We start from the raw sequence: 26,852 nt of genomic DNA on the forward strand, positions 1-26,852 counted from the left end.
CCTACTTTGCTAGATTTCTTGTCCAGATCTTGATCTCACTTACTTCATTCATCTGTTTATTTGAATCAACAATGTTGTCACTGATCCTTTTAAAATTGTGACTCTAAAACCTCTTTCCAGCTTTTCATCTATCTTATTATCTTTGGATTCTGGTATTGAGTATCTATAAGCTCATGGTGGGTGTCTTAAGTGGGCTGTTTTCTCATATTTTTGTATGTTATAGGGGACGATTAATATTTGCTATTTTTTTATCTTCTAGTAAAGCTTGCTGTTAATCTTAAACAGCTGTATAACCAAATCACCACACAGAGACTGGGTTTTTAGTTAACCTAGAACACAATGCTGGGCAATATTTACTCCCTCCTAAACCTCCAAGCCCTCAGTTTTTTAACATTTAGATTTCCCACATTTTACTTGCTTTTTGTGAAATCTTAGGTCTGGTTCATGCTGCATGTCCTCCAAGCTTTCTCCTCCAGCTCTGCTCTCCTTGTGCTCTCTCTCCTCGAGCTCCTCCTCCTTCTCACCCCTTCCTGTTCTCTAGCTCCTCCCCTCTTTCCTGTCCTCTAGCTCCTCCCATTACACAACATTGTATCTAGTTGCTTTATTTTGTCCTGTTTACACAAGAGTTGGGACAGGATGCTTATAATGAGTATCACAATGCAATATCCGGATTGAAACCAGAGAGTTGGGGGTGGGGAAATCAGCATTTGAATTAACAAGGGTAAGGCATATACATTTTAAAAGAACATTATAACACCTACTTTGCTAGATTTCTTGTCCAGATCTTGATCTCACTTACATCATTCTTAAGTGTCTTAAGTGGGCTGTTTTCTCATATTTTTGTATTTTTTTTCCACATCTGTTGGGATAGGTGTGTCCTTCAATTTTTGTTTTTCCTCTGTCATCACTATTTGTGTTTTGAGTCTTTTTTGGTACACTGTCTTGGCTTAGATTTCTGTTCTCCACATGGTGGTAGTGGTGTGGCTCCCTCTAGTAAGAGATACAATGATTTGACATGTCCTCACGTACCTTTCTTAAAGGACACTGGAGCCTGTAACTCATCTCCTGGATAAGGTGGATAAGGTTTAGAGACAGCACTAGAATACTTACTGGAGAAAACATTTACACATTTTTAACACCAAAGATCTCAAAGTTTCAACATGGAAACAAAAAAAAAATGGGAAAAGATGGAAGATGGAGTAAAGTATGAAATCTTGAGTTAAAGGTATGAAAGATTGAGAGACCAAAGATTTAAAAATTAGATTTTCTAGGTATTTGTTTAAAGTTTAAAGCACAAGCCTGAATGAAGGCCAGCCAGGTGGATACATGGACAGCTACCTGGGGAAAGGAACTAGCTTTACCACATTCTTTTCCTGCCCACTAGAGATACAGTTGCTAGGAAACCAGCCCAGATGCCTAGGCCAGAACTGCTTATGGTCTTGGTGCCTAAAGTAAAGCAATCATTTCAAAAGTCAATTTCCCAGTCATGCAATGCCAAGGCATGTAATTCCCTGCTTTCATTTTTTTCCCTTTAAAAACCTTGTTCCCCTAGACCGCTGGGCTGCATTCCTTTCATGCTTTTGCAGGAAGCTTTTTCAACCCATGGCTGGAGCATGTGTACAATAAACCCTCATGTATTTACAGCAGAGTCAATTCCTGGTGGTCTTTGGGGGGTCTAACGAACTGGGCATAAGAAAATAACAGAAAAATATTATGAAGTAGATGTGGCAGACACCAGCCCACAGAAGGAAAGGGTGGCTCCCAAGAAAGATGGAGGAAAGCCAAGGTGTTAGGAATCCTGCTTAGGATTTTGACTAGTATCTGAAAGAAAAAGAGATACAAAAAGGAAAAGGAGACAGTCTAGTTCAGGAGAGCAGGCAGGCTGCAGACAGGCTCCATCAGTAGGTTTCACTGAGGGGAACATTTTGTGTGTGTGTGTTTGTGTGTGTGTGTGTGTGTGTGTTTTGTTTTTGTTTGTTTGGGTAGGATAAGTGCATTCTCTTATTTATGGGATAAGTTTTCACCGGTATCCTTAGCAGTTCTTTAAATGAATGGGCTTTCCTGGGAGTGTTCTTCTGGCCAGGTGACTGACAGACCTAACTGGATTAAGTTTATTTAAAAATTTTTTAATTTATTATTTATTACAATTTATTCACTTTGTATCTTGGCTGTGGCCCCCTCCTGGGTCTCCTCCCAGTTCCACCCACCCTCCCTTTTCTCCCTCTATGTCACCCACCCTCCGTTTTCTTCCTCTATGTCCCTCCCCTAGTCCACTGATAGGGGAGGACCCTCTCCCTTTCTATCAGACCCTAGCCTATCAGATCTCATCAAGACTGGCTGCACTGTCTTCCTTTGTGGCCTGGCAAGGTGGCACCCCTGCCTCCCAGGGGAGGTAGGTGATCAAAGAGACAGTGACTGAGTTCATGCTAGAGACAGACACTGCTCCTTTTACTAGAGAACCCACTTGGAGACTGAGTCTATGGGCTACATTTGAGCAGGGGTTTGGAGCCCTGGGGGAGAGACTGATACCCCATCCATGGATTAACTCTTAAGGGAGGAGAAAATGGTTTGCAGTCCTCTAGCTTTTGAAGCAGATCAGAATGTCAAGTCAATACTGGGAGCCAGATTCTATTATTTTGGCCAGGAGAAAGTATCTTTGCCTTAATGGGCCTTAACAAAGCTCCTATAGCTCTACCTTTTCATATGACAACTTAAATCCTAAGAAGTTTCAAAGATGATATTTGCTTCCTCCTGTTACTAGGGAAATGGGAGGTGGGGTCTAAAGCTGGCCATAAAGAGGAATTCATCCTCAATGGCTCCCAAGGCTGATAATCCCTGTCTTGATACCTAACATCTGTAAATCGTGATGGGTGGGAAAGACCTGGGCTGCTGGTAATTCAAACAAATTAAACAGCCATGTCTTTCCTGCTCAGGGGATTACTGTGTAGGGCCTCTACTCTCCATCAGAATTCTCCATTTTGAGCTGTCTAGACTGCTGGCTTTCTAGTGAAACTTAGCTTTTAGTGTTTCTGTGAGTGGAACTTTATGTGGGTGAGACCCTAGGGATGTGGACTCTAACAGGACAGAAAAGGCTGTAAGTACCAATTAGGGTTTTGACAAGGTGTCAATATGGCTATCTCGAGAGGGTCTAAAGAATGACTTACATTGTATAACATCTGAAGGGCTATGGGTCAGCTAGAGGTGACTGACACTGGACAGCCAGGGAACCTGGAATAAGCAGTGATTTAATCTATTCTATAGTCATGTCTGGCAAAAGACAAACAAACAGAAAGAAAAGAGCCCAAGAGAAGGCACAAGAATCACAGATCCATTCTTATTCACTTGGGAATCCTATAAAACCACTAAGTGGAAGCCATCATATATATGCAGGGGACCTGTAGGGTAAAAAGAGAGAAAACGAAAACAAATAAAACAAAATTAAAACTAAAATTAAAAATTAGGAAAAAAAAAGCCTGACATGACAATATATGACAAAACCTCAAAAGATGCCATTGAGTTTGTTTTCTGTTGGCCGTCTAAAGCTGGCTGTGGGTTCTACCCTTAATAATAGTTTGCTTGCCCAGTGATACTCCCTTGGAGAAAACTAAATTTTCATTTGCAAGAAGTTGTCAGTTGGAGATAACTTCTGAGTTAGGGAGCATGTATTTACATTTCCTCTCAGCTCTAGTTCTCTAACTGGTGTGGACCCATGCAGGCCTGTGTACACTGCCTCACGTTCTGTGAGTTGATATGTGCATGGGTCCTGTTCGTTTCCTCGGTGTGCTCCATCCCCTCTGGCTGTTACGCTCTTTCCACCTTCTCTTTCACGCTGTTCTCTGAATTCTGAGGGGAGAGACTTGATGCAGACATCCTATTTAGGGCAGAATGTTCCAAAGTCTCTCACACTCTGTAGAACTCTGACAGTGGTTCTCTGTATTTGCTCTCATCAGCTGCAGGAGGAAACTTCTCTGATGATACTGAGCAAAGTATTGATCTATCATTATAGCAGAATGACATTAGGAGTCATTTCATTGCTGTATTCATTATTTATTTATTTATTTATTTATTTATTTATTTATTTATTTTTTACCTCATATTCCTGGGCTATTTATTCTAGGGTTCTTGGTCACCCAAGAAACCCCAAGTATGAGTTCCAGCTTCTGAAGTAGGCTTCCTGAGGTCAAATCAGGTACTGGTTGGTCACTCCCACAAGCATTGTGTTATCATTGCATGAGCATATCTTCTAGGCAGGATACTATTGTAGACCACAGGGTTTGTAGCTGGTTTGGTGGTTTATATTTATTTTTTGATAGCATGCAGAATGCCTTTCTCTACCAAAGATGTTACAACATAGGGCTGAAGGCTCTATGTAGACAGGCACCAGCTCAACTTCTTCATATTGAGTTTTGTAGGTGTTGTCTTCAGCAATGGAACCTTATGATCAATTTCTGGAGAGCAACCTGTAATCCTGGCAACAGCCCGGTTTGTTTTGGGAGTTCCTATGGGGTGCTTTTGGGCAACAACTCAATTATATGTAACATAATCCCAGTACTAAAAGCTTCATTTGGTGGCAAAAGATAGCAGATTGGCTTCTCTTGTATTAGGTTTTTCATATGTGCCCTCAAATGGTGGTTAGTTTTAGCTGTTTCTCCCTAGATTCTCTTCTTTATCCCCCTCTTTATGCCTTCCCCACTTGATCCTTCTGTTCCAGGGCCTCACACATCCATCCATAACTATTCTATTTCCCTTTCCTAGCGACCTTTATCTGTCCCTGCCCCCACCCCCATGTCCTTTACTTTATATCTAACCTCTGTGGTTTTATAAATTACAGTTTGGTTATCACTGACTTAACAGCTAATATTCACACGCAAGCAAGTGCATACAATATTTGTCTTTCTGGGTCTAGGTTACCTTATACAGGATGATGTTTTCTAGTTCTATCTGTTTACCTGAAAATTTCATAATTTCAATGCTTGAGCAATTCTCCATTGTGCACATATACCACATTTCCTTTATCCATCCAGCAGTTAAGATATGTCTAGATTGTTTCCATTTTCTGCTTATTATGAATAGAGCAGTAATGAACATGGTTGAGCAAGTGTCTTTGAGGTGATACACCTTTTGGGTATACGTGAGGGCTATTCTTTGTTGTCAACCTGACTACATCTGTAATTAACCAAAACACAGATGCCTGGGCACACCTGTGAGAGATTTTTCTTAATTACTGGTCTGAAGTGGGAAGACCCATGCTTAATCCAGACCTTTTGAGCTGGGAAGATCCACCTTTAATCTGGGCCACACCTTCTGCTGGCAGCTTATATAAAAGACATGGAAGAAGGAAGCACCTCCCCCCCAACTCCCTCTTTGCCTCCTCTCTGGCTTTTGCTTTCACTGTGAAGTCCATTCCTTCACTGACATTAGAGCCTCCTTCTTCAGGATTCTGAAGTATAATGAAAACCAGCTAGATATCCAGCCTCATGGGCTGAACAACTGCTGGATTCTTGAACCTTCCACTGGTAGACAACCATTGCTGTTGTCTAGAATAGCTGAACTATAGCCTGTAAGCCACTCTAATAAATACTCTTTATTATAAAATGACTAGAATATAGAATTATTATAGAATAAATAGAACATATAGAATGAAATGTATGAATTATATGTATTAATATATATTCATTTTGTAAGTTCTTTTTTTTCTTAGAGAAACTTGACATATACAAGTGGTATAATTGGACCTTGGGGTAGATTTATTCCCATCTTTCTGAGGAACCTCCACACTGATTTCCATAAAGGCTGTGTAAGTTTGCACCCCCACCAGCAATGGAAGAGTGTCATTGCTCTTACTCCACATCCTTGCCAGCATGAACTGTCATTTGTTTTATTGATCTTAGCCATTCTGACAGGTGTAAAATGAAATCTCCAAGTAGTTTTGATTTGCATTTCCTTGGTGACTATGGATGTTAAACATTTCTTTAAATGTTTTTCAGCCATCTGAAAAACACTTTTGAGAATTCTATTTAAATCTGTACCCTATTTTTTTTTACATTTTTATTTTTTATATTAATTACAGCTGTACTCTATTTTTAATTCAGTTATTTGGTTTCTTGAAATCTAGTTGTTTTTGAATATTTTATATACTCTGTGCATTATCCTTCCATCAGATATGCTAATGAAGTTCTGTTCAGGAAGTTGTCTCTCATGCCAATGAGTTCTATGCTATTTCCCACTTTCTTTTCTTTTCTTCTTCTTCTTTTTTTTTTTTTTTTTTTTTTTTTTTTTTTACCATGTTTAGTGTATCTGGTTTTACGTTTACCTCTATTTGGAGGTGAGCTTAGTGCCAGGTGATGGATATGGGTGTTTAGATTCATCTATATGCAGCCATCCAGTTTGACCAGCACCATTTATTGATGATGCTGTCTCTTTTACAGTTTGTATTTCTTGGATCTTTATAAAAAAATCAAGTGTCCATATGTGTGTGGACTTATGTCCTAGTCTTCTGTTCTATTCCATTGAGCAACACATCTGTTTTTGTGTCAATTACATTTATTTTTTTAAAATTAGTTTAGATCTGTAGTAACACTTGAGATCAAGGATGGTGATAACTCTAGCAGTTCTTTTATTATTCAGGAATTTATGTAGCTGTCCTGTTTTATTGTGTGTGTGTTTATATATGAACTTAAAAATTTTCCTTTCAAGATCTGTGAAGAATTGTAGATGGGGATTGCCAGAGTGCCTGAATGTGCCTGAGCTCATCTGTATTGGATTTTACTTCTGTACAAATCTTCCTCTCCTGAAGAGTTGATTCCCTAAGGCAATCTGTACTGTTAACTTTTGCTCATTCTTGAACTTGATATCTATTATTGTGGTATTGATTTGATAATCATGTGGGAATATCTACATGTCAAATATTTTCTGCTAGAAAGTTTAGGAAAACTATTGTTAAAATTCTTCAATATATTGATAAATAGAAGTTAAATTTTTAAAAGGATACATTTAAGTGTATACTGTTGGGATTATTTATGATAGAATATATGGATTTTTATAGATCATCATAAGACTCTGTGTGATGTGATTTGCAGAGTACATTCATTATTTCTCTTTGTTTTCTTAATGCATCTGGAAAATAAAATGCCACTTGGTGTATATAGCTTAATGATAACTTCTCTTACTGATACTTTATGTATTTATATTTATTAATATTAAAATATATCCATGCATCACAAATTGGAATTATAAGCGGATAAAGTGTGATTGTACAAATTTTACAACATGTTGTTATTTGTAAAAGAAGTATTTGTAATTATTCCTTAGTAGTAAGAGTTAGAAGTATTGATTGTCAGACTTAAAGATAGTATAAATAAATGATTATTTAAAGAAGAAAATGTATACTTTCAGTGCAGGTCCATCCTTAGATCCTATGCAAGCAGACATCATTTGGTTACAAAGTTAACTTTTTTTCTTAGAGACATTATCTTAATTACAATCCAATCTAGTATATTGCAACATAAATACAGAAAAAGAAGAAAAATCACCAGTACCTTAAATTTTAGTTCTTCCCTTATGATACTATGTATTCAACATTATCATGGTTGACATATGTTAACTTTATTTTGAGTCTTCAAAAAGAAAAAAAAGAGAATTATTCTTATCTTGCTAATGAGAAAATTGAAGCTTTACTATTAAGTAAATTGTCCAAAATGAAATGGTGGAGATTTTGCACTTGTAACTAGAAAATAATGAGAAAGTTAATTCTCTTTACAAAGAGAAATAATAGAATAATAAGAGAAATAATGCAGAAATTTGTTTAGTAACACGGAAAGATGTTTATGATACCAAAGTGACAAAAGCCAGCTGAAACTGTATTGGCAGATCCTCAGGAATCTTCCTCAGTTATAGCTGGGAAATTGGGCACAAGATGTGACCAGACTTTCTTTTTCTAGGGTAAAATGTGGAACCAATGAGATGACATTGGCTTTTCTAAGCTTAGAATTCTAACAGTTCAATAAAACAAATGGTGTGGAAAGGACCCACCCTTTGTTCTGGAGTTATGACTTACAATTCTTTTAATGTTTTTATTGAAAAACCAAACTGAAAACAATGCTCAGGAAATAAATAAAAAGTTCCAAACTACTGCTCTGTGCTTCTGTAGAGCACAGAAAAAAAATTGTGATTGATTATTGTTTTCTTCTGAAGCATTTTCCAGGCTTTGTCTACAAAGACTACCCATAAGAAAATCCATGTTTTGCTCAAATATTTATCTGAAAAATGGTCCGGCTAACTTGCAAGAAAAAGTCTTTTCAGAAGGTCCATGAGGAGCTGGTTAGGCCCTAAGTGAGCTATCTCTACCACAGCTTTGGGTACCAGACAGATCAATAAGTCTGACTGTATGGTTGTGCTATCACAAAATCTCCACCTCACTGTTTTCAAAAGCATCTGTTGGATAAGACACCTTTGATTTCAGAAGGGACTGTGCCATCGCTTTTCTTCTAGTCTGTGTTCATTTTCTCTCTAAGAAACAGCTATTAGAAAGTGCTTTTAAAGATTGTGTGGTCTTAGAGGTGACCTGGCTCAACCTTCTTACCCATCACCAGAATTACACACTGAGGCTCACGGAGGGCAGGCGTCTTTCTTGTGTGTTCTGGTGTTTTAGTGCCGATCAACAGTGTATTGTTAAAGCTTGCTGTTGGCATACTTTCTAACAAGTCATTTATTTACTGGGTAGCAATTCTTTTACATTCTGACTGGAGAGCTTTTCAGTTTTCTTTTAAATGTTGAGGCTTTATAAGAGCATGGAGGGCTGGGGAGATGGAGAAGAGTGGGTGGGAGCAAAGTTAACCAAAATGATGGGTGTATGGAAAAGCTACATGGAAGCCTACAATCTTGTAATCCAAGTAAAAAAATATAATTAGAGGGAGAATAGAACATAGACTTGAAAGAAGGAATACTGGTGACTAACAGTTCTAGTGGGGATGTGGCAGGGGGATGGGAAAGAGAAAGGGCTCAGGGTGTGTTAACAAAATTCAGAAGGATGGATGAAGAATCTCAATGGAAACCTATGGCTTGTAAGTTAATTTTAAAACATAATTAAAAAAAAAAAACCGAGGTATCCTTTATGGGTAGACAATGCTGCTTCCAGAAGACATGGGTCATTACATGGAAATCCCATTAGTGGTCAGGGAGGCCTCAGAGACACTCAGAACAATAGAGGCTGTTGTCATTGATCTTGAACACTGTAATGGTAAGATCCTATTGCTGAAGGCACTGAACACTTTGTTTGCAGAACATCATGAAATCAATTTCAAATGTCTACATTTATACCCATAGATTGGTGCTGCACTCAACTTTTGTAGAGATGCCTGTTTCTGTAAGTCTCTGTTAGTGACTTGTCGAGGGGCTGAGAATGAGTGACTGATGGCCAGCCACAGATGGGTCATTTATACCAACTGTGATTCAGGATCCATCATAGAAGAGGAAACAGAAAGAGAAGAGCTGGAGGATGGGAGGAAAGCTGTGAAATGCTGTTGAACACAAGCACTCACAGCATTAGTGGTTATCCATTCATTGCCAGCATACAACCGAGCTGGTCAAAATTCCAACGTTGGTGGTGGAGGGGCCCTTCCTGAGCTGAGGAGATATTGGTAGCTGATGACTGCTAAGGGTTGGGGAACCATTAATGGGTTGTCTGGGCCTTAGTAGATGGTCCTATGCTCATTTGCAAATGTGTAACACCAGTTGGACTCAGTGGCTTATTAGTTAAAAGAACAAAAAGAGGACACGAAGTTGTGAGAGAGATGTGATGAGGGACTCTTGGGGGGGGAGCAGGGGGCAGTCAGATGGATAGGTAAAAAATGTATTTTTAAAGAATAAACTTAAAACATTATTTAAAAAAACAAAAAAGCTGGATGATTTTTGTAAATGCTAACGAAGATGATCCTGCTCTCAGATACTGATCATGGGAATTTCATATTATTTTGTTTTTCAGTCAAAGCCACCCCTGCACTGATCCTCACTCGTCCACGATACCTTTGGCTTTTCTGTTCTCAGAGACAGCACTGAAGTGTTCTTCACGGGTGAGTTCTCTAACACGAGGACTGTTTCCGCTGAAAGGGAATTTGTCTGAGTGTTTTCTAAACTCTGAGCAACTTCACAGAGAGGCTCACAGAGCTCAGTCAAGGACCCTTTGTAAAGCTGCCTTTCGCTGAATGATACCTTTGCTAGCTTTACTTAATAAATTCTCCTTGCTTTTGGTCCCCTCAACATCTCGGTCGTGATGAGCAGCCCACTTGTAGTTTTAGAGGGACCCACTTCATTACATCCATCTGCACTTTTTCTTTCTAAGGTTTTCTTAATATAAAAGATACTTGTTTTGCTGTCTATTCTATTACACTGGACTTCATTTGATGGCAAGAAACCAAAAACATGGCTAGTGTTCTGGAAAAATGGGTTTGTTGTTGTCATATAATTAGGAACCCAGAGGAAGTGGCTAGGATAGTTTCAGGAACACAGTTTACCATTAAATCTCTCTCTCTTTTTGATATGTTTACTTCATCAAAATTAGTTGGTTGGTTGTTTTTTTTTTATAGTCACATGAGGATTGTTGATTACATTTTTAAAAACTAATTTTAGATTGTGAATTCATTCTTCTTTTAAGAAAACAAATAGTAGAGTGTGTGAGATTTCAAAAGAACTCGTTTTTGAATGGTGTTGAGGGGTATAGAGATGGCTAAGAACTTCCTCCTTCACTTTTCACATTATTTTTTCTTATTGCTGTTTAAACCAAGTTTGACCTCTAGGCTCAAGTTCCTTATCAGAACATAGTGTGATAAATTCTGGAATACTGGTATCTGCTCCAAAGTTAGGAACAGAAACTCTGAGTCTGAATTAAGCTGTTAAGAAGTGGGGGCTCTTGGTTTGGTCTGAGTAACCACTCATCACAAACATGTCTCACAAAATCATCCACGACCAAGCATGTTAGAAGGCCAGTGGCAAGGCCAGTGTTTCTTACATTTTCCTGTTACAACTTACAACATTCAGCCACCTGCTTATGATCGTTATAGTTCTGTGACATAAAGAAACACTGTTCAGACTAATCAATTTGAAATCAGAAGACTGTAGATGCTCCTAAATGACCATTTTTATAAATACATTTAATAAACTCAGTTGAGGGTGTTTTCATTTGGAATTGAAAAAGTAGCTGCAGTATTAGGAGCCTGCTTCTAATTCATTATTTACTTAGAGAACAAAAAGTAAAGTGATGACTAAAAGAAAATGAGAATCACTAACAGTGGCAAAAAAACTAAAATTTTATTAAAGATGTATGGTAAGCCTGTGCTTTATTATCTTCCTACCTTCAGTTAAATGTTAAATTGAACCTTGAGTCATTAAAACCTAGTTTCCTATAAATGCCATTAGATCAGTGGTTCTCAACCACTGGTCATGACCTCTTTGGCACTGAATAACCCTTTCACAGGGATCACCTAAGACCATAAGAAAACACAGATAAATACATTAAAATTCATAGCAGTAGCAAAATTACAGTTATGAAATATCAACAAAATAATTTTTTTTTGGAGTAACTGTTTTAAAGTGTCTCAGGGTTAGGAAGGTTGACAACCACTGACTTAGCTAATGTGTCAAGATCTTACTCTTACTCTCCACTTATTCTAGGGTTTTTATTGCTATGATGAAACTGCATGACTGGAAGCAATTTGGGGAGAGAAGGGTTTATTCTACCTTATGTCTTGTAGTCTATCATTCAGGGAAGTCATGAGCACAAATCAAGACCAAGGAGGCAGGAGCTGATGCAGAGGCCATGCAGAGACACTACTGACTGGCTTGCTCACTCTGCTTTCTTATAGCACTCAGGACCATTGACTGGGATGCCACTACCTACAGTAAATTGGACCTAACCATCTCAACCATCAATCAGTCAAGACTCTGGTGGGAGCATTTTCTTAATTGAGGTGCCCTTTTCTCAAATGACTTTAACTTTTATGATAAAAGTTCAAGCTAACTTAAAATTACCCAGGATACCCACTTACACATATAAAAAAATCATCTTCTTTGGGGAAATTAATATAAAATTAGAACATGCCAGGGTGACACTTAAAAAGTATATTCTAAGAAGGGGGGAGTGGATACTAGTGTTTTCACCACATGCTTTTTAAGAAATACTTTCACAAGACTCAAACTCATTTTTACTTTAAATATTTTATAGGTTTTTTTCTCTTTGTTGAATTTGATAATTGTAAATTGAAGTTATCAATCACTGTTCAGGGGTACAGTGTCTGCCATTTTCAATGATGGGAAATACTAAGAATGTGAGATAACACATTGTTTTCTAAATGTTGAGGCTAGTGGCCAGAGGAGAGGCTTCTAGGAGAAACCAGAAGAGGCCTCTCCCCAGCCTTGCCTGTGAACACACTCTCTTTACTAAAGTGTGCATGAGTAATGACCTCTTCAGAAATCCAAGCTGGCTTATGCTAAGAGAGAGGTAGGTATTACAGTTATTCCTCTGGAATAACTCTTTATTCTCCTATAGGTAGATTTTCTGTGAATCAAAGCATGCTTTATGTAGTATTTGCTGAAAGTCTCTGCAGTCTCTTTCTGGAGAACCAAACTTATTCCAGCATCAAGCCTTCAGCTCAAGATGACTAGCCACACAGCACATGTCCAGTGCTCGTCAAAAGTCCAGGATATTTACTTTCCCCTTCATTCTGCTCAGGTCTGTGCTTAACCAACTGGAACTTTGGCTTTTGTCTTTTTCTTTTTCTTGTATTTGACACTGGGCATGAGTAATGATCTCATTTCTCTATATGACTTTCAGCACTGTGTTAGAGTGTTTTTTGTTTCTATTTCATTAGCCCCAGAGTCCCTTAATGTCCAGCTGCCACTTATACACAAGTCCAGGTGACCCCAATGAACCCAATAATGCTGCAGCAAATTATAAGGCAAAATGTAGAGTTCCAGGAACCCAGAACTCACTGGCTTGGTCTCAGGCACATCCTTGGTGGGGAAAATAAATGGAGGCATTTCTTTGTACACAAGGAGATGGGGTTATTAACAACTTTTAAGACCCACGTTTGATGGAAGAAATTTCAAAACAGCATAATGTGTAGTTTGTGAAATTGTAGTTGTTTACCAAATAGCTCTATCTATCATAATAGAAGAAATATATAAAACAGTATTAATTTTTTTGAGTTTAAAGTTGCAGACAAACCAGGTTCTCAGGATATGAGCAGGAAATAACCAAATTGTTTGCTGAATGTAACAGAAATGCCGCTAGCTCAGTTCCTAATAGAATTATTGCATGCCTTTGAAACTTAACAAGCAGGCCCTCACTGTCCACATTAGACTCAGCATTATTCCCTCTTCAGCGTACCCTTTCTGGAAATGCTCTCACAGACATGCTCTGAGGTCTGTCTCCCATGTGATTTTAAATGAATATGCTAGCAAATTATGAATCCCATTCTAGTGACCTTTCCTAGTCCCAGCCTCCTTGCAACATACTTAACACTAGATTGAAGTTTCTGGACTCAGTTTGTTCATGTGATGTTTTGCTCTCTCATGCGAGAAGCATGTCTTTGGCCAGCTGAGAACATCCGTGGGTGGACTTTGAGAGAAGACATATATAGAGGCCTAGGCAGAGTAACACACCACATTTGGATTAGCATTGCTGTGCTGATCTTCCTGTTTTGACACTTGACTTCACCAAGAGAAACATTCCAGAAAGCGTGTCTGAGCAATCCAACTTGGTCTTATGGCTTTTGCTGACTTCATGTTGCTACTCTGTGTTGGCCTTTGGACTGGACTGCTGATATCCTGATGACTGAGTCTGGTACTCCTCTAACGATCACCAATCCTAATCAGCAGGAAGTAGATAAAGGACGTCTACAGCCCTTTTCCCTACTAATCACCTACCTAAGGTTGCAGGGGTGGTGTTGGAAGGGAGGTAAAGGTGCCTAAGAACCCTAAATGAAGTAGATTTGGTGAAAAATCTAAGATACACTGAATATCATAGGTCAACCTCTCATCCTTTAAGTAAGTCAAAATAGGGATTAAAATAACCACCATATTCAAACTATGGTGGTGTTATATATAATAAAAACCTACTAAACGAAGTCACATGGGTTTCTCTTATTTTTCTTTTTTAGTGTTATATTTCAGTATCTACCTGTTTGAAAACACCCTTTCTAACTCTCGCAGCTCAGTAGAAGCTATAAAATTGGAGAATTTTTGATACATTAATCACTTAGTCTTTAGAATAACAACTCTGTACAAGATGAAGTCAAAAGAAACAGATATTAACACAATGTTCCTTTACCCTTTATAGCACTTGAAACTGAAAACTCTGCTTTACAACTTGATGTTTGGAGGCTTGACTATATTATGGATGGTAGCAAAGGAAGAATGAGTATGCCACCTGAGAGTTATCTTTGTCTTATTTGTTTATTAGTTTTACAGGGAAATTTGTAATCATTTGGAATGCACATGTAAAGCATTTAGAAAATTAGAAATTTTTAAATCTGCTGGGAAATTCTGACATGTTTGAAGACAGTTATGAGTCACTTGTGCATCACAGTTAGCTTTAAATATACTTAGGTGTCACAGACTATTAATTTAGCGGGCGCATTGTTTTTACCCTCTCCAAGGTGAGGAAAAGCAAATGATTCTGCCTAATGAATTTATAAGATCATGCTAGATGCTTCACCATCAGTGAAATGAGTTTCTGATGGATTCATTTTTATTTCATAAGTCATTGGTATCAGTACAATTTGCATTTGAAGCATTTGATGACACAGATTGGAAATTTGTGTAATGGACTTGGGATGATGTTTCCTTCTGGTAATGGAAGCAGCATACTCCAGTTACCACCACAGTTTTCATGCAAAAAACAAGAATATGTGAAAAAGAAGAGTAGTTACATTAAAATAGAAATGATGGGATTTGGGTGAAAAACAATATGACCCTGTTGGGGATAAATGGCAGCCGGAGCCATCCCACTTACCTCAGAAGCCCCCAACACCTCTGACCCCAGTTCTTGTGGACTATTACTTTTATATATTCAGATCTTTCAGACATTACCTGCTGATGTCATTCCTCAGCTGATCAATTGTTTTCTCCCTTTACATTCTGGCATGGTCAAGTCCATACATTTTGGTTAATTTGTTTTCATGATTATGACTGTGTATTGTGCATATGTGTGTTTGTATGTGTGCATGTATACATGTATGTGCACATGTATAAGTGAATAGGTGTGCCTGTGTGTGTGCCTATTGTGTATGTGTGCTTGCGTATGTCTGTATGTGCGTTTTTCACTGTTGAGTTCAAGTACTGTAGTGTGATTACAGCTTCTAATAAGGTGTTTCCCTTTAGAGCTATTGCCTTCTCCCTCCCCTTCCATACTTACCAAGTAGTCTTTTTAAAAAATTTAATTTAATTTATATATTTATTTATTACAATTTATTCACTTTGTATCCCCACTGCAGGTCCCTCCCTCATCTCCTCCCAATCCCACCCACCTTCCCTCTTCTCCCCTTATACCCTTCCCCTAGTCCCCTAGGTCCTCCTCCTCTTCCATCTGAACCAGCCTATCAGGTCTCATCAAAGCTGGCTGCATCATCTTCCTCTGTGGCCTGGTAAGCCTGCCTCCCTCAGGGGGAGGTGATCAAAGAGCCAGCCACTGAGTTCATGTCAGAGACAGCCCCTGTATCCCTTACCAGGAACCCACTCAGGAACTGAGCAGCCAATGGGCTTCCTTTGAACAGGGGGTCTAGGTCCTCTCCATGCATGGTCCTTGGTTGGAGTATTGGTCTCTCAGGGGCCCCTGCTCCCAGGTTTTTTGGTTCTGTTGTTCTCCTTGTGCAATTCCTGTTCTCTCCAGGTCTTTCTATCTTCCTCTTTTTCCATAAGGATTCCTGCATTGTGCCCAAAGCTTGGTTATGAGTCTCAGTATCTCCTTCAAAACCCTGGTGGATAGAGTCTTACAGAGGATCCCTGTGGAAAGCTCCTGTCCTGTTCCTTGTCTTCTCCTACCAAGTAGTCTTTTTTTTAAGTTAGCATACAAAATAATAAAATTATATTTCATAATATACAGTGTTGTGCTTTGCTCATACTCCCTATTACCTAAACTCTTCCCCTGCCCTCTCTGTTTTACCCTTTCCTGCTGGCTCTCCCTCATTTCCTCACATAGACCTATTTCTGCTTTTATTCCACATGTGCGTGCATGTGTATAGATATAAATATGTCGGTATTTATATAAAACATATTTGCATATAGAAGAAACATGATACTTATTTCTATGAATCTAAATTATTTTTTAAAAATAATAATCCCTCTCCAGTTCCATCAGTTTTTGGCAAATGACAGAATTTTATTATTTATTTATTTATTTTTTATATTAATCACAGGTTATTTACTTTGTATCCCAGCCATAGGCCCCCTCCTTTATTCTCTCCCAATTCCACCCTTCCTCCCTCATCTTCTCCCTGCCCCTTTCCAAGTCCACTGATAGGGGAGGTCCTCCTCCCCTTCCATCTGACCCTAGCCTATGAAGTCTCTTCAGGACTGGCTGCAATGTCCTCCTCTGTGGCCTGGCCAGGCTGCTCCTCCCCCCATCAGTGGGGGGGGGGAGGTCAAAGAGCCAGCCAATGAGTTCATGTCAGAAATAATCCCTGTTCCCCTTATTAGAGAACCCATTTGGACACTGAGCTACCATGGGCTATATCTGAGCAGGGGTTCTAGGTTATATCCATGCATGGTCCTTGGTTGGAGAAACAGTCTCATGAAAGACCCCTGTGCCCTCATATATTTGGTCCTTGTGGCACTCCTGTACTTTCCAGGTCTTACTAACTCCCCCTTCTTTCATATGATTCCCTGCAGTCTGCTGGAGGTTTGGTTATGAGTCTTAGTATCTGCTTTGATACACTGCTAGGTAGTCTTTCAGAGGCCCTCTGTGGTAGGCTCCTGTCCTGTTACTTGTTTTCTCCTACATCCAATGTCCATCCCATTTGTCTTTCTAAGTGAGGATTGGTCATCTTACCCTGAGTCCTCTTTCTTGTTTATCTTCTCTAGGTGTATAGATTTCAGTATATTTATCCTATCTTATAGGTCTATACAAGTGAGTATATACCATGTGTGTCTTTCTGCTTTAGGGATACCTCACTCAGGATGATCGTTTCTAGGTCCCACCATTTGCCTGCAAATTTAATGATTTCCTCGTTTTTAATTGCTGAGTTGTATTCCATTGTGTTAAAAGTACCACAATTTCTGTACCCATTCCTCAACTGAGGGACATCTGGATTGTTTCCAGGTTCTGGCTATTATGAATAAAGCTGCTATAAATATGGTTGAGCAAATGTCCTTGTTATGTACTTGAGCATCTTTTAGATATATGCCTAGGAATGATATAGCTGGATCTTGAGGAAGCGCTATTCCTAGTTGTCTGAGAAAGCGCCAGATTGATTTCCAAAGTGGTTGTACAAGTTTGCATTCCCACCAACAATAGAGGAGGGTTCCCCTTTCTCCACAACCTCTCCAGCATGTGTTGTCACTTGAGTTTTTGTTCTTAGCTATTCTGATGGGTGTAAGGTGAAATCTCAGGGTCGTTTTGATTTGTATCTCCCTGATGGCTAAGGAAGTTGAGCATTTCTTTAAGTGTTTTTCTGCCATTCTACAATCCTCTACAGAGTTCTCTGTTTAACTCCATGCCCCATTTTTTAATTGGATTACTTGATTTGTTGCTTTTTAACTTCTTGAGTTCTTTATATATACTAGATATTAGCCCTCTGTCAGATGTAGGGTTGGTGAAGATCCTTTCTCAGTCTGTAGGTTGTTGTTTTGTTTTGATGAGTGTCTTTTGCTTTACAGAAGCTTTTCAGTTTCATGAGGTCCCACTTATTAATTGTTGATCTTCGAGTCTGTGCTGTTGGTGTTCTGTTCAGGAAGTAGTCTCCTGTGCTGATGAGTTCTAGGGTCTTCCCTACTTTTCTTCTAACCAATTTAATGTGTCTGGTTTTATGTTGAGTTCTTTGATACACTTAGACTTTAGTTTTGTGCAGGGTGATAAATATAGATCTATTGTCATTTTTCTGCATATAGACATCAGGTGGATCAGCGCCATTTGTTGAAGATGCTGTCTTTTTTCCAATGAATGGTTTTGGCTTCTTTAGTTCAACCAGAGAACTCCTTCAACTGATAAACACCTTCAGCAAAGTGGCTGGATACAAAATCAACTCAAAAAAATCAGAAGCCCTCCTGTATACCAAAGACAAAAGGGCCGAGAAAGAAATTAGGGAAACAACACCTTTCACAATAGCCACTAATAATATAAAGTACCTTCGGGTGACTCTAACCAAGCAAGTGAAAGACCTGTTTGAGAAAAACTTCAAGTCTCTGAAGAAAGGAATTGAAGAAGATATCAGAAGATGGAAGGATCTCCCATGCTCATGGATTGGTATGATTAACATAGTGAAAATGGCCATTCTGCCAAAAGCAATCTACAGATTCAATGCAATTCCCATCAAAATACCAACACAATTCTTTCCAGACCTTGAAAGAAAAATTCTCAACTTCATATGGCAAAATAAAAAACCCAGAATTTCCAAAACAATCCTGTACAACAACAGATCATCTGGAGGTATCTCCATCTGTGATCTCAAGCTCAACTACAGAGCAATAGTAATAAAAACTGCATGGTACTGGCATAGAAACAGAAAGGAGGATCAATGAAACTGAATAGAAGACCCAGAAACAAACCCACACATCTATGAATTTTTTTTTGTGATTCTTTTTTTAAAATTTTTTATTAATTACACTTTATTCATTTTGTATCCCCCATAAGCCCCTCCCTCCTCCCCTCCCGATCCCACCCTCTCTCCCCTTTCTGCATGCATGCCACTCCCCAAGTCCACTGATAGGGGAGGTTCTCCTCTCCTTTCTGATCTTAGTCTATCAGTTCACATCATAAGTGGCTGCATTGTCCTCTACTGTGGCCTGGTAAGGCTGCTCCTCCCCAGGGGGAGGTGATCAACGAGCAGGCCAATCAGATTATGTCAGAGGCAGTCCCTCTTCCCATTACTATGTAACCCACTTGGACACTGAACTGCCATGGGCTACATCTGTGCAGGGGTTCTAGGTTATCTCCATGAATAGTCCTTGGTTGGAGTATGAGTCTCTGGGAAGTTCCCTGTGTTCAAATTTTCTTGTTCTGTTGTTCTCCTTGTGGAGACCCTGTCCTCTCCAGCTCTTACTATTTCCCACTTCTTACATAAAATTCCATTCACTCTGCCCAACAGTTGCCCATCAGGCTCAGCATCTGCTTTGATAGTCTGTAGGGCAGAGGCTTTCGAATTTTATTTTTTAATGGTCAGTTGTAACTCCTCTTTTTGTACAAACTGTATTTTCTTTATCCATTCAAATGTTTAGGAACATCAAGGCTGATTCTCTACCTTGTTTATCTTGAATAGTACTGTGATATACATGAATAGGATAAATAAAGATCAGAAATGAACGAACAAACATCGTTATGTAGATGTCTCTGCTGTACATTGACACACGTACCTTTGGGAACATTCCCATCACCTGATACTCCTCCAATGGAGAGTGAAATCTTTCTGTATCATTTGACAACTCTATACAGCATCTCTGAATATAAATATATAAGCAGTCAAACTTTGATGATGTGCCAGCTGTTAAACTACTCCAAGCTATTTGTCTTTAAATGGAAGCATCCTTTCTGTAAACAAGTGCCTTTCTAATCCATAATGGATTTCAGGATAGACCTTCTCCTCAACTATCAAGCTGTAATTTCATTTTGACAAAATCAGACACTCACCCATCTTTTTTTTTTTTTTTTAATTTCCTATTCTCGGTACCTTGCTTTTTCTGGCTCCTATGCCTTTCCTTCCTTATTTTATTAATCAAATTTATTTTAGTATATTTTCAGTAGCTTCCCAAGAAAAGGATCTGGGAAAATTAAAGCTTTGAAATACCCAATTTTCCCCTCTGAACTGTGAATTTACTGTGTTATTTTTTTAAACTATTCAAAGTAGCCAGTGAAAAGTCCATTGCTATTCATATTTCCAGATTGGTAGAAATTAGCAGTAATTAACATTTTTATAACTCTTGAATATGCGCATATTCAAGTAAGGTACCACGCAATTCATGACAGGGTGTTAGCAATAGAAAGAAGGAGTAGGTCTTGAGCTCCTACCATAGCCGACAGTGCATTTTCCAAGAGACTCTGTGGTGTGTACACGAGTTATCTATACACATGTGGATTTGGAAAAAGTGGTAGATACATAATTTTCTTAAATTATCAAATGAGATTTTATTTAATAATAAATTTACTTACTATATTATAGGAAACATTTAATGACTCTATTGCCTGTGCATACCTTGAGCTTCATTAGAATCTTTGTTAAATGCTCATTAGCAATGATCAACAAGAAATATGTAGTGTACTGTTTGGTCCAGAACAATTACCATTAAAAATGAAAAAGTAGCAATAAAATCCCAACCCCCTGTGTGGTATTGCAATAAGTTACTTATATTTGAACTCATAATTAAGACAATAAAAAGTATACTACTTTTTAGTAGTAATTTGAAGATTTTTTTCTAAGTTCCTCAAATAAAGTTTGCAATTATGAGAAGCTTATCAAATTTGGAGCCAGAGAACAATGTTCCCAAACATTTGTTTATGACAAATTTAACTTCGAGGTACTGCAATGGTACCTGAAAAATGTCCAAGATCTTGGTTGCTTATCTTAGACAGCTTACCTTTACACTAGCAGACCACTTGTCTTAAATATTCTAATATGAGAACCCCATGTGTTCTGCCCATAGTTTTGAAACAGTGTAATCTTTTCAAAATCCAGAGTGCTACTCATAGTGACAGAAAATTTGGATCCTGGGGAATACTTAATGTAAGGCAGTGAATATAATATAGGTATAAACAGTTGTGTAAGTGTATGTATTATTCCAGTGAGAACATTAAGCAATCTTTTTTCACGCCAATTACACAGGAATCATGGCAAAAATAAAAGTGAATGACAATACACTTTTCCCCTTGCTGCGGTTCCTTGAAGTAGACTTAGAATCTGAGAAAGCCTGAGGAATATGTATGAATCTCTTGTTTTTAGCAAGTAACACAGTGCTAAGTTATCAATGGTAAGTGAATACAGTCCTTTCCATAATTGAATGTCACCCATGACTTTGACTTTCACCACTGAATTCTGCTTTTTGAGGTGTAAGTACTAGTCAGATTGTCAAAGAGATGTCACTGTTCTCAGAAATGCAGGATTTCCCTCTCACTTGCTTTTCCATAGTAAGACAGATGCTTCTCAGGGAGTAACATGCCAGATGACATTTGTTTGCTGACCTAATGCTGTTTAGATGCTTTCTTGTGTACGAATGTGATGCTTACCTGTATGTTGTGAATGTGAAATCTTACCTGCATGTTCATCATAAGAAATACTGGAAGAGTGTGGAATGGAGTTAAACATTACTCTCCTGAGTTTCCATGACCCCCCCCCCCCCAAAAAAAAAAAGACAAAACGCATGATTCCATAACTGCAGGGATGAGAGCCAAGCAAAGGCAGGAGGATGGCCTAGCAGTAAGGAAATCTAAAATCCGGCCACACTGAACATTGCAGTTACAAAGTAAATAATGAATTCCAGTATAGAGCACTGAACAGATGAGAAGAGGAATTCTTCCTCCTTCCACTATGTCAGAGGCAATGACCAGGAGTGGAAGAAGGTATTCAGAAGCCAACTGAAGACAGAGGTGTTTGAATATCTGTGGAGATCATGGAACAGATGGAGCAGTTGCTTGGAAGAGATTTGCGTTTGGCTGTGCCTCTTTTATCCCAGGCTGGGCTAACGGAGAGCAATGTTCCAAACTAGTCTGTCAGAGATGTCATAAACTGTCACTAGTAGGTTCTCTGAGCTCTGGGGACAAACCACCTCCCCCTTAGCAAACAATAATCCCACAATCCAAAAACACAAGAAGTTAACTAATATGGCACAGACTTATGGGTGTACATACACTCAGGCAACAGGAACTGGACCCACTGGTTATTAGCAAAAGGAAAGGAAGAGGGGATGAGATGGTGATAGGAATCTCCAGTTAAGGGAAGCAGTGGGGGGAGTGGATATGATAGAAATACATCGTATATCCAGGTGTAATGGCACACACACTCGCTGGAAGACAAGGCTAGCCTGGTCTACAAAGCAGGTCCAGGACAGCCAGGGCTACACAGAGAAACCCTGTCTCAAAACAAGATTGTGTGAAATTTTCACAGAATTATTAAAATATATTAAAAAAGGGAACGGGGAGGACATGAGAGGGAAGTGGAGTGGTGAAAAAGATCAAAGTAGAATAATGCACATGAATGGAAATGCCTTACCAAAGCTCATTATTATCTTGTTTGCTAAAATTAATAATTGAAATAAGCATAAAACAAAGGTATATGATATTAGTTAGGAACATTGAGTGACTTTTATTACAACTTATGAGAGTGTTTTCAGTGCTTTTGTGCTAGGGGTGGAAAGCACATTCCCTATGCTGGGTTTCCGGCTTTTTGTGCTCTGGTCAGATGTGCATGCACGCTTCTCCAAATGGGAATGAACAGAAACCCTGTTAGAAACAGGATGCCTCATTATGCTTCTGTATTTTTTTTCCAGCTGAGAATATCCAAGGATCTTGTTTTCTTTTCTCTATTGCTGTTTTGTGTGGGTTGATTTTTTTCAATGTTTTCTTTTCCTCCCACAACAGCAGTCATATCTTTTCCCTATTCACTGCACTAGATGATTGTCCTAATTTGCATATATTTGCTAGCTTGGTTTCTTGTTTTTGGAATAATTATAATAAGGTATACTGGCAAACAGAAAACATGGCTAAGACGCATGTTTACTATAGGATCTATTACTTTCTCTTTTTCAACATAAACACATTTACTTCAATAATAACAATCTAGAGAAATTGTCAAATCAATACATTTCCATAACTGGAACATTTCCAATTATGTGTTAGCTGTTTGCTCTGGAGTAGAAAGCCCCGAGCCTGTTTCTTTTTTTCACTGCTGGTCTTGGAGACGCCTAAGCCTCGCTGACTCCATGGGCTATAATGAGAACAGCTGACAGGACTAGGGATTTAAAATGGCACCATTGAGATCAGTCTCCTACGAGCTTGTCTTTCAAAATTAGAACTCCAGAATATTTGTTGATCATGTTTCTTTTGCCTTGTGGATTATAAATGCAGAGATTTTCTGGCTTCAGGGATATGAGGCTGATTGATGAGCCTTATACTGATTCTTATTGACTTATTCTAAGAGGAATGGATGGAACATGTAAAGTTATTTGAACTCCTGGTTTCCTAAGGCCCAGTTGCATCTGTGTCTGCAATAGCTTCATTTACCTGTGACACAGACTTTTAAAGAACTTGTGGCTCTCCAGCTGGTTTTGTCACTCGTTAGCCAGAGTTATAACAAATAGAGAATTTCTTAAAGCTGAAGATATTTTACAACAGCATTTCTATATATCTCTCATCATCACAAAGCAAGATGAAACATGATACTTCTTTTCTGTCATCCAATAGATACAGAGTTTCTGAGATTTGTTACATAGAAAGACTTTAGATTATATAGAAAGTCAATATTCACATAGTTCTTAAAAGATAAATATCTTAATGCAGTCCAGGCTGTCCTGTTCTTTCTGCTTCCACCTCCCTGTAATGGAATTGCAGGTGTATATTCCTTGATGAACTAATAAAACAGAATTTACATTTTGGTTTTATTTGTAGTAATTTGCCTCTTTTCAAGGAAAAAGAGCTGTTTTATGGTTTAGCATATGTGCATTTCAGCAAATGCACATGTGTATGCACATAAACATGCAAATATGTAACACATCTGTCTGTACATTGAAGATCTGTGATAGACAAGTCAACCTTTGTGGGCTGGAGGCATGGTTCAGCAGTCAGGAGTCAACCTTTGTGGGCTGGAGGCATGGTTCAGCAGTCAGGAGTCATCCTTTGTGGGCTGGAGGCATGGTTCAGCAGTCAGGAGTCAACCTTTGTGGGCTGGAGGCATGGTTCAGCAGTCAGGAGTCAACCTTTGTGGGCTGGAGGCATGGTTCAGCAGTCAGGAGTCAACCTTTGTGGGCTGGAGGCATGGTTCAGCAGTCAGGAGCACTTGTTGCTCTTTCAGAGTCCCCTTGTTCAATTCCCAGCACCCACATGACAGCTCACAATTGTCTAACTTAGTCCCAGGGGATCTCATTCCCTCTCTGGTGTACAGGCATACATGCAGACAAAATGCCTGTATACATGCATAAAAATAGCTTTTAAAATTGACCTCTGTTATACGTATGATAATTTTCACATTTACTCTCTCAAAGAGAGTTAATCTATGTTTAGAAGTGCATGTAAACTAATAATTGGACAACACTTACCCTGGTTTACTTCATGGGTCATGGCTATTTAAGCAGGCATGCTAACTGCTCTTCAAGCTGTGTTTAGCAGTGTCCTAACTGAACTATCCACATAACAGTACTTTTCCATGGGTGTTCAGGAAATGTGAGCCTTCCTGAACTTGTATCTCATAGTAACTTTTGTGACGCATCACTGACAGGGTGAATGAGAAACCCTGGACTCCTAAAACTTACTTCCTGACTCAACGGCAATGCATCATGGGAAATCAGAAACCAGGTAAGTGGCATTTGCACACCAGGAGTGCTAGCCCAGGGGCGCAGGATACAGGAGGAAAATGTATCGTTCTCTCTTGCCACAGTCTCCCCTCCTGGGTGAATGTAGCATCGCTGGAAACTCAAGCACGGTAGTCCTTTCAGTGGAACAAAGGCCCATCTAGCCACACAAATCATCCGGAGCAGGCGCCAAGCTTTGTGCTTTCAGTCCATCTGACCTGACTGTAAGACCAGGTCCTTGGAGACACTCTCCAGCTGCAGTGAAGTGGGGGAGGTGGAGGGAGAAATCCCAGAGCACTACTCTGCAGCTGACAGCTCATATCTCAGGTCAATTCCCTACTATTATCATTGATTTTATGATAAATAAGTAGGAGACCGGTGAGAGGGGTGAAGAGACCAGGTCTGATTTTTATCCCATTTAACAAATTCTAGAGTGGATATTTGCCATTCCTTGCTTATTCTCTTTAAAGTGGAATTCCTTTGAACATTTCCTTAAATTTCCCAGATGGCAGAAAATGCAGTGTAAAAGTCATTCCTAAAATTTCCATTTGATTTAATTTTTAAAAAGTTACATATCATCAATATTTCCACCCATAACCATGCTATGCAATAATTTGGTGAGTTTAATCTTTTGATTTTGGCGCTTCACAATTCGTCTAACAGCAATGACATAAGAAACTTGAAATTTTACTCGTATAAGAATATGGACATCAGAAGAAGAAGAAAACAGGAAACAAGTTAGGAACCTGCCACAGAGGGCCTCTGAAAGGCTCTACCCTGCAGACTATCAAAGCAGACGCTGAGACTTATGGCCAACTGTTGGGCAGAGTGCATGGAATCTTATGTAAGAAGTGGGAAAAAGTAAGAGCTGGAGAGGACAGGAACTTCACAAGGAGAGCAACAGAACAAGAAAATTTGAACACAGGGGTCTTCCCAGAGACTCATACTCCAACCAAGTACCAGGCATGGAGATAACCTAGAACCCCTGCACAGATGTAGCCCATGGCAGTTCAGTGTCCAAGTGGGTTCCATAGTAATGGGAAGAGGGACTGCCTCTGACATAATCTGACTGGCCTGCTCTTTGATCACCTCCCCCTGAGGGGGGAGCAGCCTTACCAGGCCACAGAAGAGGACAATGCAGCCAGTCCTGATGAGATCTGATAGACTAGGATCAGAAGGAAGGAGAGGAGGACTTCCCCTATCAGTGGACTTGGGGATGGGCATGCGTGAAGAAGGGGAAGGGAGGGTGGGACCAGCAGGGTAGGAGGGAGGGGCTTATGGGGGGATACAAAATGAATAAAGTGTAATTAATAAAATTAAATTAAATTAAAAAAAGAGTATGAACGGAGTCAGCTTGCGTGTGAGCCTATCACGTTTATCTCACCATGATCTCAAAAGGAACTGGAGGTCATGAAGGGGGTCTTTGAGAAGAATGAGTACTAAGCAACATGAAACTTGTGTTCATGTTGAAAAGGCAGCTATAAACTGCCCAGCCAGGACAGGTGGGGATTCAGATGACGTCTTATGGAGGTGTGATTAGAGAAAGCTCAGCCAAAATCCCATCATTTATCATTCTGGACATTTATTGACATCTCACACTGTAAGCAGAACAAGCGCCAGAGCTTTGTTCTATCACAGACACGTTCAAAAATATTCATCTCTTGTATGGGAGCTGAAAAGATGGCTCCATTGTGAAGAGCGCTTGTTGTTCTTTCAGGGTCCTGAGTTCGGTTCCTGGCACCCATATCAAGTACTTCCCAACTTCCTATAACTCCAGCTCTAGGGGATCTGACACTTTTTTTTCCTAGCCTGCACTCATGTGCCCTCATATGCACATACATGCCCCATATACATGACTAAAGATGAAAAAGAACCTTTAAAAATCTTCCTGTTATAATTCTCTTTACTTCTCCCCTCCCTCTCCTCTCTTTTCTCCCTCCCTCTCTCTCATTCCTTTACTTGTTGGTAATATGTAAAGGCATGTTTACAACTTTTTCTAAGGATTATTCATTATCTAAGTTTGTACTAGTTACCAATGTGTGTATGTGTTTCTATCAGTGTCTTCCTCCAGACATTTGCTCCTCTTCACCCTTTTCCCCCTAAATTTTCTTTCAAATATCACCTGTTCATATGACCTGTAACTGTCTAAAAGA

This window comes from Meriones unguiculatus, chromosome 10, assembly GCF_030254825.1.
Source record: "Meriones unguiculatus strain TT.TT164.6M chromosome 10, Bangor_MerUng_6.1, whole genome shotgun sequence".
Classification (NCBI taxonomy): Eukaryota; Metazoa; Chordata; class Mammalia; order Rodentia; family Muridae; genus Meriones; species Meriones unguiculatus.